This window comes from Lepus europaeus, chromosome 5 (assembly GCF_033115175.1).
Source record: "Lepus europaeus isolate LE1 chromosome 5, mLepTim1.pri, whole genome shotgun sequence".
NCBI classification, from domain to species: Eukaryota; Metazoa; Chordata; class Mammalia; order Lagomorpha; family Leporidae; genus Lepus; species Lepus europaeus.
In genome coordinates, this window is record NC_084831.1 from 129,359,430 (window position 1) to 129,374,036 (window position 14,607).

Genomic DNA, 14,607 nt, shown 5'->3' on the forward strand with positions numbered 1-14,607 from the left:
GTAGGTCCTGTTCTTCGTGCAGCTATACTCTTTGCAAAGTCCATAGGTGAAAATCCTACTGGACCCACTGTGTCTATGTCAAGGCTGTGTGCCAGTAGAGCAGTCAGGGCCATGTCAGCCAATTCTGTCCATCCAGATCTGCCTTAGGCTTGGGGTAGGAAAGCAGAGCAGAGATGGGGAAGAACTCTGACATGGGAACCCAAACATCGTGTCCTGTACCTGCTCCTGCCATTAGTTCCTGTGCCTCTTGTTATTTTCCTCTCAAGGCTCCATATCCTCAAGGATAAGGTGACAATATTAGACCAGGCCATACATTCCCCATAGAAGCAATATTACTCCAAGCAGACAGCAATTGATTCTTAAGGGATACAAAATATTACATTGGTTTGTAATTCTCCAGAGCTCAACCTAACCTAATAAAAATCATATTTTTTAGTACTGCATTTATCTAATGGGAGATAGTTAAATATATTTTAATTTTTCTTCATAGATGTCTGACATCTGGAACAAGAAGAAACATCCTGAGAAACATTGAGTTAAAAGGGAACTAAAGTCTCTAGAAATCCAAAATTATGATATTCAATGAGATATAGCAATTCCTATGAAATTGTGGGAATCATAAAGATCTACTTAATAATACAATTTTCTGTAATGGTACAAACTATATAGTTAACAACTAAAATTGCAAGTTATTTTTTATTATAAACCTGGTGTTTATAAATTGATACAAGATAGACAATGGTTGGGGCCTGTGCTGTGGCATAGAAGGTTAAGCCTCTGCCTGCAATGCCAGAATTCCTGGAGGTTCCATTTTTGATCTAGCTCCCTGATAATGTGCCTTGGAAAGCAGCGGAAGAAGTCCCAGGTACTTGGGCCCTCCACATGCATGTGGGAGACCCAGAGGAAGCTCCTGACTCCTGGCTTCAGCCTGGCCCAGCCCTGGCTGTTGTGGACATTTGTGGAGTGAACCAGCAGATGAAGGATCTCTCTCTCCCTCTCTTTCTCTCTCTCTTTGTCTCTGCTTTCAAATAAATAAATAAATCTTTCATTAAAAAGATAGACAATGATATTGAATTATGTCAACGTTGCAATTTTTAACACACAAATAATCTGAAATACAAGACTTTCTAGAAAACTATGATTTTCTCTCTTGCTGACATGACCCTCAGTTGATCATTTTAGTGCAAAAAGATCTTAAATAACAGTTTACATGCATATTAGTTAAAAGAAATAATTTTATTGTTCAATTCTTAATTAACTATGTTTTCCACATATTCTTTCCTCCACTAATTTTTTTCATAGAAAATAAAAGCAGTTTTCTTAAGTGAAACAAAACAAAAAGGAACAGGTAAGGAGTTAAGTATTATAACAGCATGGGCTTTAAAGATGGATTTGTGTTTTTCACCTTTGAAAATTTTCATAATATTATGAGCCTCAGGTTTTTTGTTTTATTTCTTAGGGATATTATAACAACATAATGTTAATTATATTGGAAACCATTATAAACTTCTACATAATAGCTTCTTTAACAATAGCTGTTGTTATTAGTAAATAGTGCACATGTGCTTTGGCTTCACTCTGGTTTTTGCAGGAGCAGCAAAATAAATTCTGGTGTAGTGTCCATAGTCATAACCTTCTCTTAGTCCTTTGCCAACCAACAGAAATATTTCTTTCTCTGCTCACTTAAAATAAACAGGCAGTTAGCATTGTTGGAAAACTCTTCTGAGTTCTTTACATTTCGAATTTCCTAAATTCGGAGATTCCTTTTCTCAGATTCCTGTGCTTTCCCTTTTCTCAGAACATCTCAGTAAGCCTTGTTCAAGGTAAAAGAAGTGGCTAATCTGCAGTTCTTCCAAACACTTGCAAGTACTGTTCAGAATATGAGATGAAGCCTGCATTAATGGAAGAGCCTCGTAGGGTGGACGTTGACCAGTTCTTGGGTTGGCAGTGTCCTTGATAGTCAATAGAGAATTCCCCTCCATTTCTAGAGTTCATTCTACTGTCTCCCCAGCATTGTTTCCCATCATCAAAAGTAAAATGATCATCTTACTTGGAATCTTGTTTTTTCATCAATAATGTTTGATCTCTTCTCTTCTCCTCAGCTAAACACTATTTCTTTGAAATCACTACACATCTGACTGTGATCTGTTACCATGTTTAATGCCCTATGAAAAATGAGGCATTTTATTTTATTTTATTTTATTTTATTTTATTTATATTTTACAGACAGAGTGGACAGTGGGAGAGAGAGACAGAGAGAAAGGTCTTTCTTTGCCATTGGCTCACCCTCCAATGGCTGCCGTGGCCGGCGCATCGCACTGATCCGAAGCCAGGAGCCAGGTGCCTCTCCTGGTCTCCCATGCGGGTGCAGGGCCCAAGGACTTGGGCCATCCTCCACTGCACTCCTGGCCACAGCAGAGAGCTGGACTGGAAGAGGGGCAACCGGGACAGAATCCGGTGCCCCAGCTGGGACTAGAACCCCTTGTGTCGGCGCTGCAGGCAGAGGATTAGCCTATTGAGCTGTGGACCCAGACAAATTTGAGGCATTTTAGAGAACTGATTGCTCAGTTGGGCAGCTAGTGGTCAGATGCAACCACAGAGTTGATCCATTAGTGACACAACCCATCGTTGGGAAGAATGTCTGTATGTGTTTGCAAACTGAGGTTTGAAACACTGAGCAGTGATTTTCAGCTTCTGCTCTACCCAAGTGAGCCAGCTGGCCACTTTCTAAACATAAATGACAAACATACTAGAATTCTTGACAGCAAGGTTTGTCTGTACTATCTGTATTAAACTCCGAATGTGAAGTCTTTAGTGGCTGGTAAAGTGACAGATTGGTTTTGCAAATATTCTTACTCAATCCTTTGAATGCGTAGATTTCTCAATTTACTATGTGTGGTATTTTTTATTTATTTATTTATTTATTTTTAGTATTGCTTTATTTTATTTTATTTTTTTTTCATTTATTAAACTTTTATTTAATGAATACAAATTTCCAAAGTACAGCTTATGGGTTACAATGGCTTCCCCCTTCCCATAACTTTCCTCCCACCTGCAACCCTCCCTTTTCCCGCTCCCTCTCCCCTTCCATTTGCATCAAGATTCATTTTCAATTCTCTTTATATACAGAAGATCAGTTTAGTATATGTTAGGTAAAGATTTCAAAAGTTTGCCCCCATATAGCAACACGAAATGAAAAAACTACCGTTGGAGTACTAGTTATAGCATTAAATAACAGTGTACAGCACATTAAAGACAGAGATCCTACATAATATTTTTTTAAAAAATTAATTAATTTTCTATGCCATTTCCAATTTAACACCAGGTTTTTTTTTCATTTCCAATTATCTTTATATACAGAAGATCGATTCAGTATATAATTAGTAAAGATCTCATCAGTTTGTACCCACACAGAGACACAAAGTGTAAAAATACTGTTTCAGTAATAGTTATAGCATCACTGCACATTAGACAACACATTAAGGACAGATCCCACATGGGATGTAAGTACACAGTGACTCCTGTTGCTGACTTAACATTTTGACACTCCTGTTCATGGCGTCAGTAATCTCCCTAGGCTCTAGTCATGAGTTGCCAGGGTTATGGAAGCCTTTAGAGTTCGCTGACTTTGGTCTTATTCCGACAGGGTCTCTTTTTAAACAGACTACAGAGTCCCTGAGAGAGAACTTGAGCCTTTAATTTTTTTTTTTTTTTTTTGACAGGAAGAGTGGACACTGAGAGAGAGACACAGATAGAAAGGTCTTCCTTTTCCATTGGTTCACCCCCTCAATGGCCGCTGCGGCCGGCGTGCAGTGCTGATCCTATGCCAGGAGCCAGGTGCTTCTCCTGGTCTCCCATGCGGGTGCAGGGCCCAAGGACTTGGGCCATCCTCCACTGCCCTCCTGGGCCACAGTAGAGAGCTGGACTGGAAGAGGAGTAACAGGGACAGAATCCGGTGCCCTGACTGGGACTAGAACCCGGTGTGCTGGCGCCACAGGCGGAGGATTAGCCTATTGAAACGCGGCGTCTGCCTATGTGTGGTATTTTTACTACCAGTCTCCAAGGGAAAGGAATCTCATTGGCTACTTCTGAATAACCCTAAATTAATCAGATAACTTCAGCCATAAGTTATTTTTTTTTCTCTGCCTGATTTTGGAAACACAGATATTGACATCAAAGACACAAAATATATGAAATGTTAGCAATGGAAAAAAAACCTAAGACCTTAATGGGTCCATTTTCTTAGTTGAATGAGAAGGAAACTGAAGGATAGATACATCTGACCAGTGAGTGAATGTGAATGACAGGAGATGGGACCGGGGTGCAGATACCCAGTTCTGTTTTTAGCGTGGGCTAAGTGAAAAGGTCAGTGAGATGTGGAAGTGATATGCAATCTACCTCATATAATTAAAGGATCCAAGTCCTTTTGAAAGATTGTTAAAAAGCTTTTTGCGGGGCAGGAGGGGCCGGCTCTGTGGCTTAGTGGGAAAAGTTTAGTAGGACAGCATCCCATATGGACACTGGTTAGAGACCCGAGTGCTCCATTGCTCCATTTCCAATCTAGCTCTTTGCTGTGGCCTGGGAAAGCAGTAGAAGATGGCCCTTGGGCCCCTGCACCTATGTGGGAGACCCAGAAGAAACTCCTGGCTTTGGATTGGCACAGCTCTGGCCATTGCGGCCAACTGGGGAGTGAACCAGCAGATGGAAGATCTTTCTCTCTCTCTCTCTCTCTCTCTCTCTCTCTCTCTCTTTCTCTCTCTTTCTGCCTCTTCTTCTCTCTCTGGGTAACTCTGACTTTCAAATACATAAATAAATCTTAAAAAATATCTTTATAAAAAATCTGTACAGATCAGCCATTAATAGGCCTGCCACCCATTGCTTCTGATGCCGAGCTTTCTTTTCCTCCTGGTTTGTGTTAAAGCAGACCAGAGGATGCAAGTCAAGGGAGTGCCCGTTTCCCATCTCTAATCTTCGGTGGCCTGAACTACAAGTCTATAGTCACAGGCATGTTCTGTAGTAGTTTTTCTAAGGTAGACAATGCCCATGAGGAAAATTATATTCTCACTTTAAAACTTTCTTTCCCTTTGGTCTGAAAGGGAGGTTTTTTCTACTTACTGTATACTTCGCTGATGGCGAAGTGAATCTAGCTATGAGATTATTATTTGAGTTCTTATTTTGGCTATGCTATTGCAGAAAAATGTTAGCCATCTCTTTTATAAGGTCTAAAGATTAAATTGTGCATCCTACAGATTCCTTCATAATAGAATTAGTTTCCTACCTTGAAGAGAATAGAGAAATGAAAGAACAAGTTGGGCTTCGAATAGAGAAATGAGGGAGCAAGTCCTAGATCGCTTGCTGACAATAGCAATATCACATGAATACTTAGCAAACCGTTTCAACCATTAGATAACAACTTAAGAAAACATTTACCAGAAGGTCCAATGCCTTCTATAAATTTTAAGAATCATGTATTTGAAAACACCTCTTAAATATCTAACATGGTGTAGTTTGTTTAGCCAGTAAACTTAAGCATCATGTGTGACTCCATCTTATTTTATGCACAGAAGAGAACTTAATAAATACGGTGAGATTAAATCCATCATGGATGCATCTCAACAAACAAATTGAGGCATCTGCCTAGAAACTGGATAATCATCACCATGATCCATAGCAACATCATATATTAACATGTAGAATTTTCCTTAGTTCATACAATATCACACATTCAATCAGCACTGTCTTGTTGGCTGTGTATCTGAAGAAACATTATGCAGATAAAATTGTAATGTAATTGAAATATAAAAAAAAATGCAGTATTAATGAGATTAACATAGGCAGTAAAGGGGCCAGCGTTGTGACACAGTGAGTAGCGTCACCTCCTGCGACACTGGCATCCCAAATAGACACCATTTCATGCCCCAGCTGCTCCACTTCCAATCCAGCTCCCTGATGATGACCTGGGAAAAGAAGCAGAAGATGGCCCAAGTGCTTGGACCTCTGCCATGCACATGGGAGCACCGGATGAAGTGCTTGGTTCCTGGCATTGGCTTGGATCAGTGCTGCCTGTTACAGCCACCTGGGTGTTAGCAGATGGAAGATCTTCCTCTCTATCTCTCTCTTTTTCTCTCTGTAACTCTTTCAAATAAATGAATAATTCTTTAAAAATATAGGCATTACAGGGCAGTGCTGTGGTGCAGCAGGCTAAAGCCCTTACCTGTAGTGCTGGCATTCCATATGAACGCCAGTTCAAGTCCTGGCTGCTCTACTTCCAATCCAGCTCCCTGCTAACGTGCCTGGGAAAGCAGTGGAGGATGCCCTAAGTGCTTGAGCCCTGAACCCACATGGGAGACACTGAGGAAGCTCCTGGCTCCTGGCTTCAGATTGGCTCCATTGCAATCATTTGGGGGAGTGAACCAGAATTTGGAAGACTTCTCTCTCTCTGCCTTTATGTCTCTACCTCACTCTATAACTCTGTCTTTCAAATAAATAAAATGGATCTTTAAAAAAATTAAAAACATAGGCATTAAATATATTTTATAATAATGCATTTGAATTACAGAAGAAGATTCAGGCTAACAGTCCATCACAGGTTTTTGTTCTTCTTTCTATGGTAATACAATGTAAAAGAATTCAGCTAATCCAACTGAAACTATTTCTGAGCAACATACAGCTGACAGTAAGTGACTAGTTCTCATGAATATGGGGGTGGGGGGAGGAATGTGTGAGCATCAGGAAATGAGTGCTTGCAAAGTAGTTCAGCCATCTCACTTTTTGTCCTAATCTGGTCCCTAAGCCTAACAGAGTGGCAGACCTTCCAATTGGAAAGCACCTCAGATTCTGAGTCTCCATGTGGAAGGAAACCACTTGCCAACTATGAATAGCATCCTCAAATCTTTCTTGAGCAGATATGAAATGTTTTTGTGTTAAGCCCATGATATTGAAAAGTCTGAACTTTAAGACAGCTAGCATAATTGTAATGCATAGGTCAAAGTAAAAATGGCCAGATTCAACCTCAACAAAACATCCTTTAAGACAGAGATGCAGAGACATCCAATTGAATGAAGTGGCGTGGGTTCCAAACAAAGAGTTGTGTATCTCATACTCCATCTTTGAGTTATATATACTTAAAGTCATGAACTGGGGATAGTAATTGAAAGGTCAGATTGATGAGGCTAGCACCATAGATAAGATTTCTATGACAGGTTGATGGATACTCCACTATCAAGGTGTACTTTTAATCATAATCTCATTACTTTACTTCTGATGGTTGGGCTAACCTAGCAAGAAGAATTTGGTCCTGAGAATAGCCTTCAGTGCCAGAGTGAAAGTGAGTAAAGTAGCAGAGAAGAGAGGCATAGGGAGAGAGAGAGAAAGAGAGAGAGAGGAAGTATGTGAGTGAGGTGAGTCAGCAACATATTCTTGGAGAGGATAAAGGGTTAGAAACTTAATGCAGTGTCTGCAGATGCCTCCATAGGACCAAGAAGAAGTCATCCCAAGCCAATAAGCTTGTCGTGGGGAGAATGAGGATTTAAACATAAAAACAAATAGATAACTACAATGCAGCTTTGTAGAGCTGTGGGGGAGTTTGGTTCTTAGCCCAGAGAGAGCTTAATAGAAGTCAATAATGAAATCATCAAGATGCAAGCATTAAATGCTTAAATGTGCTGTCTTTGCCTTTGATTACAAAGGCTTTGTTTCTCTCCAAGTACAGCTTCAAAGTACACAATAGAATCTCCACTCAAAAGAAAACAAAGTACTTACTTTACCAAAAAAGAAAGTCATACTGTCTTAGTTCATTAACCCTTTCTTTCTGAAGGGAGAATCAAAGCAGAGCATGAGAAATAGTGACGGGATGGAGTGAAGTGGAAGGCCTGAATGCAAACTGAACTGTATGTCTAAGTAGGACTTCTCAAGGAGCTGTCTTCTTATAAATATTGCTTTTCACAAGACCTTTGTCCCCCACATTTCAAAAGCAGTGCTGACCAGTTCTATAGCATTTTTAAAGTGAGGGACTCTGAATGCTTCATCAAAATTTATTTATTAAATGTCATAATACTACAGATAGGAACATGAATGTATTTTATTTACATCATATCTCAATGTGATAGAAGTATGGATAACAAATCTGTAAGCTATTTATTAGGTGGAATTATAGAGAAATTCTCCTTGTAAGATCAAAAGGACTAAAGCCCTAACCTTGGTCATATAGTTGAGTAACACATAGAAAAAGATCTTCTAAAAGATGTTGATCACCCATACATCCATTCCTTTAATTAGTGTATATTGAGTGCCTTTTGGGGATTAGTCACTATTCTTTGTGGGATGGTTATAGTGATTCACATGGTTCAATCGCTACCTTTAAGAGGGTCAAACTGAATTATTTTACTCTATTCTAGAAATAAATGTCTAAGTAAAAAAAGAGAGAAACCAAAAATGTCAGGATTATCTAGTTACAGAGAAAATTACTCCATATTTGCCAGCAAGGAAAATTACAGTATATTTTTCAGCAAACATTTTCATCTTTTCTGCTGTTTAAATCTACATGAAGATTAGAAAACAAAAGTTAAAGTGAAGGTTTTCACTGTTCATAATTTGAAAAGATTTTCCCTTCTGAACCTAATAGTGAACTAGATATTCCTCTATCTGGGTCCCCTGCCTTACCTCCCTCAAGCATGAAGTACACCAAGAGAAAAGACAGATCATGCTTCAGTACATCATAAACAACTTCCCAAACAATGGAAATCAGATGTGGGAATTGAAAACCCTTTTGCTTTGCTTATCTCCACTTCCCTAGGGCAAAAATTCAAAAATGAACATCAGGGATCCAAAATTGTGTCCACCTATAAATTTCAAGCTATTGATTTTCTATTAATCAGGCAAAGGAGACAATAATGAATATGTACAGTGACTGTTGTGGCCTTACTCCTTCCATTTTCCCTTGTTAATGGGTTCTGACTGTGGAAGGAATCCAGATCACTGAATAGATATCTATAAAGAAGTCATAGAATTTTCAAAAAGAATATTTTTCTTTTAATATTTTAAAATAATGATACATTGAATGAATCACACATTTTTAAAAAATACTTATTTATTTATTTGAAAGTTTGAGTTACAGAGAGAGAGACAGAGAGAGACAGAGGGAGAGCAGAGAGTGAAGTCTTTTCCTAGGCAATGAGCAGGGAGCTGGATCAGAAGAGGAGCAGCCAGGACTTGAACCAGTACCCATATGGGATGCTAGTGTCGCAGGCAGAGCCTGTTAGTCCCAATTGTACAGATTTTAAGAGCAGAGTTTGATGAATTTGGACAAGTATATGAGATCATATAATCTTACCCCAACAAAAATATAGATCATTTTATCTCCCAGAAAATTCCATTTCCTATTAATGCTTCTTCCAGAAGCAGTCACTGTTCTTATTTCTGTATCCCTAGCCTAATTTTGCCTATTCTGTGATTTCATGAAAATGGAATTGAGTGGTATCTTCTTTTGTTCATGGATTCATTCACTCAACATGATGTGTTTTGGACTCATCAATGCTATTATACAGCCATTGTATTCCTTTTATTGCTAGATAGTATCATATGAAAACATAATTTTTCAATATTCACCTGTGAATGACATTGGACTGCCACTTTTTTTTTACTATTATGATTGATAATAGATCTTAGTAAAAAATAAAAATGGAAATAGAAGAGGGAGGAGGAAGAAGGTGGGAATGCTAGTGGGAGGGAGGGTAGGGTAGGAAGAATCACTATGTTTTGAAATTTGTATTTATGAAATGCATGATGTTTTATACCTTAAAAAGTTTCTAGGTTAAAAAAATAAAAATAAATGAAAAATTAAGAAATGATTGAACTTTATATGGAAATTCTTGCTCAAGTCTTTTTGTTGCATATATTATTATTCTTCCTGGCAGTACAACTGCTGGCTCACAGACTAGATATATGCTCAACCATGTAAGAAACTGCCAAAACTTTTTCCAAGTAGACAGCTATTTAATAATCGTACCAAAAACACATAAGAATTCCCATGATTCCATATCCTTGCCAACAATCGAATTTGTTAATATTTTTAAGTTTAGTCATTTTAATGAGTGCAAAATTGTATCTTACTATGGTTTCAATTTGCATTCCTTCATGATTAATGGTACTGAGGACCATTTTGCATACTTATGGATATTCTTCATCTTCCAGGAAGTATCTATATATTTAAGACTCTCTGCCCATTATTAATAAGTTGCTTTTCTTTTAATTGATTAGTAGTACTTTTTATATATTCTAAATATATTCTTTTTGTCATGTAAAAGTGTTGCAAATATTTTTCCATTGTGTAGCTTACCTATTAATTTTCCTATTTATGTACTTTAATGAATAATTTTTTTTAATTTTACTGACATTCACATTGTGAATTATCTTTCTTTTTGTGGCTATTTCTTTTTTATATCCTGTGTAAGAAGTATTTGCAAGCTTCGGAGTTGCAGAGGTAAGCACTTGTGTATAACTTTTTGCTATGTAGAAGTAAAATTTTAATACACCTAACAATGATTCTGATGGCATAGATTAAAAAAAAAAACAAGAAGTAAATGCATAAAGTCAAATAGTATAAAGTCTAATATTTAAGAGATTGAAAAACACAAGTGATCTGTAAAAGACCCTTCCATCTCTTGATTTAGAATCTTTATCCCTTACCTGGGGAAGCGAGTCCAGTTTCATTTGGTTACATTATAGCTCTGGCTTGTGCTTTTATAGCCCACAAGTCAGTCCAGAATAAAAACATCAGAAAGTAGACTTAATTCTCTTTTTTTTAGAAGCTAAAAACCTTTGGAGAAATACAAATAGTAAATTATTGGGATTTTAGAAACTTCTAGTATCTCTGGCAATCTTGAATTGCGTATTTTAAGAAATAATGGGAAACCTGAAGTGATATTTGGGATAAATGTAATATTTATGTCAAATTAACATCCCTACATATATTTCACATTGTAAAAAGTTTTAGTTTTGGCAAGTTGTGAGTTTATCATTTGTACCAGATGCACATGTTGCACTAGGATCTTATACATAAATTTCTTGCCTACCCATGTTTCAAAGAAAAGAATAAGCACTTGTATTTTCTTCTTAGAGATTTACATGGTTCTCCTGAAACTGTATTTTGTGTACAGTGTGAGGTAGGTTCAAGATTAAAGTAATGGAATTTTTTTCCTTTTCATTGCTGAGGCCAACTCAGGAAACATTCAATTCTCTTGAAACTGAATCCACATATGTGTGTTATTTTATTTTATATAATTTATGAACTTCTATATTATATAGACAAAATATATGTCGTCATGTATTTATGTGTGTCTATATATAAAAAGTCATGATATATTGCTGTCTTTATACACACAAATATATATATATATATATATATATATATCCAGAAATATATTAATTCATCTCAATTGATAACCTTTCAGGGATACAGTTATGATGAGGCAATGGCTGTATTTTTTTTCCTCAAGGAAGTGAGGATAAGTGGTCACAGCTAATAGGTGGTTTTGAATATTGATGACATACTGGTAAAAATTTTTATCTTCAGATCAATAAACTGAGAAGTAAGGAGATAGCTATCCATAAAAGAAGCTTTCATCCTACCTAGAGTTAAGGGACTTGGCTAAAATCTCAGGAAGTATCCAATTAGTCTCCAGAAATACTTGGAGTGGTACATAGGAAAAAAAATAAATTGTGATTTAAAGTGGGGAAAAATGCATTACACTCAGTAATAATATGTGGCATACAGAGCAAGAGATGATTCCAGGTGTAGAAATTCAACCAAGGAAATAAATAAGCTATGAGTTCAATAACTTGGATGGAAGCACAGTTATTATGCATTGTTAACCTAAAAATCTCATAGATCAATTTATTTAAAAATCAATATTTATGGCATATGTTATTGATACTTTATATCTTTATTCATTTCAGATTATTACAGTAACTGTGTGAGACAATTCTGATTTTCTTCCAAAATAAATTTATTGTTAGTCCCTCTGAAACTACCCCAGGAGCAATATTTTCCCTGTATTTTGTTCTCTGACCTTGTCTATACCAACTTTGCCATTATCACATGCCATGTATTTTTCCCCCTCATTATGCTGGATAGGGAGTAAGGAATGAGAAAAGAAATTGATAGGAGATCCTCCAGTTTACTGAGTCAACTACACAAAATTATTTAAAAGAAAAAAACGAAGAATTTGAAAATCTAAAAAGTACCCTAAAATGGGATTCCTCTAATTGTTATTTGGCGTTATATTCATGCATAATAGGATTGGAACTATTAAATACAGATATAACATCAACACAATGTTATGAGTATAGTATGTTATGTTGCTCAAATTCATTTGGCCACAGAGTGCCCTATGGATATCTTCTGAAATGGCATCTCATTTATATATTTTGGAATAGTATTCTCTGGAGTAATTTGAGAAATGGTGCACTGGTCTAGACCAACCTGTTATGTGATTCAGGAGCCACCATATCTAATGTCCACAGAAATTAAAATTTTCCCTGATATCCACTTTTACTCATCATACTACAGTAATGAAGAAAGATCAATATGAGAGAAATAAATTTGAAGGTTTTATCCTGAAATTTGGGTAACTCACACTGGTGTACAGTGAGGTTTTCTACTCAAACCTCATCCAGTCACCACTAGCCCAATAGCTTGTCAAATCAAGATATAATTCATTCTCTTCCCACACCCCTCCCTTGAACCTGCTGGAAGAGTTAGTATGTAAATTTCAACCTATTTTTAAGGGTTATTTTCACTCAAGTGAAATCTATCAAGGAAGGAGGGTTATTTTTACAGCATACAGCAACTGCTGATCACCATGGCAACCGGCCTGGTGAAATGCAATAAAGCATCCCTCTGTTATCGTAAACACAAAAGGGAAACACTGAAATCTAAAAGAAAGGCAATTATTGTGGGAGAAGGAAACAACATGCCAATGGAACATTTCAATATTGTGTGACTTCTTCAAACTGGATGACATTTCCAGAGCTAGCCCTGTCCAGCCTTTGGACTTTCTTGGTTGGGACAAACAAAGATTGGGTTAAGAGTCCCTGGAAGAATCAGGTTTTTTTTTTTTTTTTTTTCATTTCTTAACACAATCACACATTATTTCAAACCAATATAAACTTTTTTTCTATTTCTCATTTCTCAAATCATGAAATGGGCTTAGGAAATATAGACATTAGGGAGGAGGAAAAATACTCATATCACTCTGATTTTCTTTAGGGGAACATTTTACTTTTGACTGTGGAATTTTGGATGAAAAAAAGAACAGTTTCCATAGATCACAGACATTTTTTAAAGCTTCTTCTCCTGTCTTAATTGTTGTTTGCTAAGGTTATTGGTAAATTCCAAGTAGATGAAAGCCAAGACACTGTAACAATTGCTAACATCTAGATTCAATAGGCTTTAAGATTCATGTAAAATCTAGAGGATAAAAAGTGTTTGGAAGCAGGTATAAATTGAGACAAGTCAAAGCACCAGAATTGTATAAATTAAAGAACTGAGTCCATATATGTTCAGCACAGAGATGGCCTGGAATTGTAGATAAAGCACTAAATCAAGAGTTAAAAGACTAAGGAGATTTATCAAATCCTTTTGTTTTTCCAGGGTTTGTTTCTTTACCTTCATGTAACTCAAGATTAACTTCTTTCACCATAAAGATCACCTGCAACTACTGCATTAGGTATGAGTGAACATTGTTTCATGTCTGCTCCCAGTCTGCGACCTTGATCATTGCCCTGACTCTGCCTTGCCTCAACTCACTTAACCACAGCTCCCAGCCTGTAGTTCATAGCACACACTCTTCTCCAATGCAGGTCTGCCGTAGATCCATGGAACTCCGTGGAGGTGGCCACAAGGTTTTTCTTCAGACAACTAGCAGGCTGAGTTTGAGTTTATTGACTTTACCATGTTTACGTAAAACCAAAGGGAATTACATCATATAAAACAAGACAGTAAAACTGGCAGGTCATATATAACATTTATAGTCCAAGGGGAAAGTGCCCAAGGTTAAACACTTCATGCACACAGTTCAGTTACAAAACTTGCCTTCTGGTCCGCAATGCTCTTTGAAAAAGCCACTTCCTCTGGTCTTCATCTTCTAGTACTTACCATACACATCTCCAGCCTCTTTGGAGAGCTTTACCTCCTCCTCAAAGAGGCGGGGCTCCAAAGTCCAACTCCCTACCTCCATGGAGACATTTTACTATTCATTCAACAAATATTCACTAAGGCTTACTCTGTGCCAAATAACGATCAAGCCTTGGTGCAACAGCAGTGAAAAAAAAAATACATGAAACTGTTTTTTATGGAACTTAAATTGTAGTGGGGAAGACAATAAACAAACCAAATATGGAGGATATCACAGGGATATAAGTTCTATGGAATAAAACTAGGCAAGAAAGAAAACTGGTGAACACAAGGGTGCAGAAGAGCTTAAGATTTTAATAGGGTGCTTAAGAAATACCATATAGAGACATTTGAATCAAGACCCAGAGAAGGTGAGGAAATAATGCATGTAATTATAGACACAAATAGGTGTTATGGGTTGTGTGAATGAAATT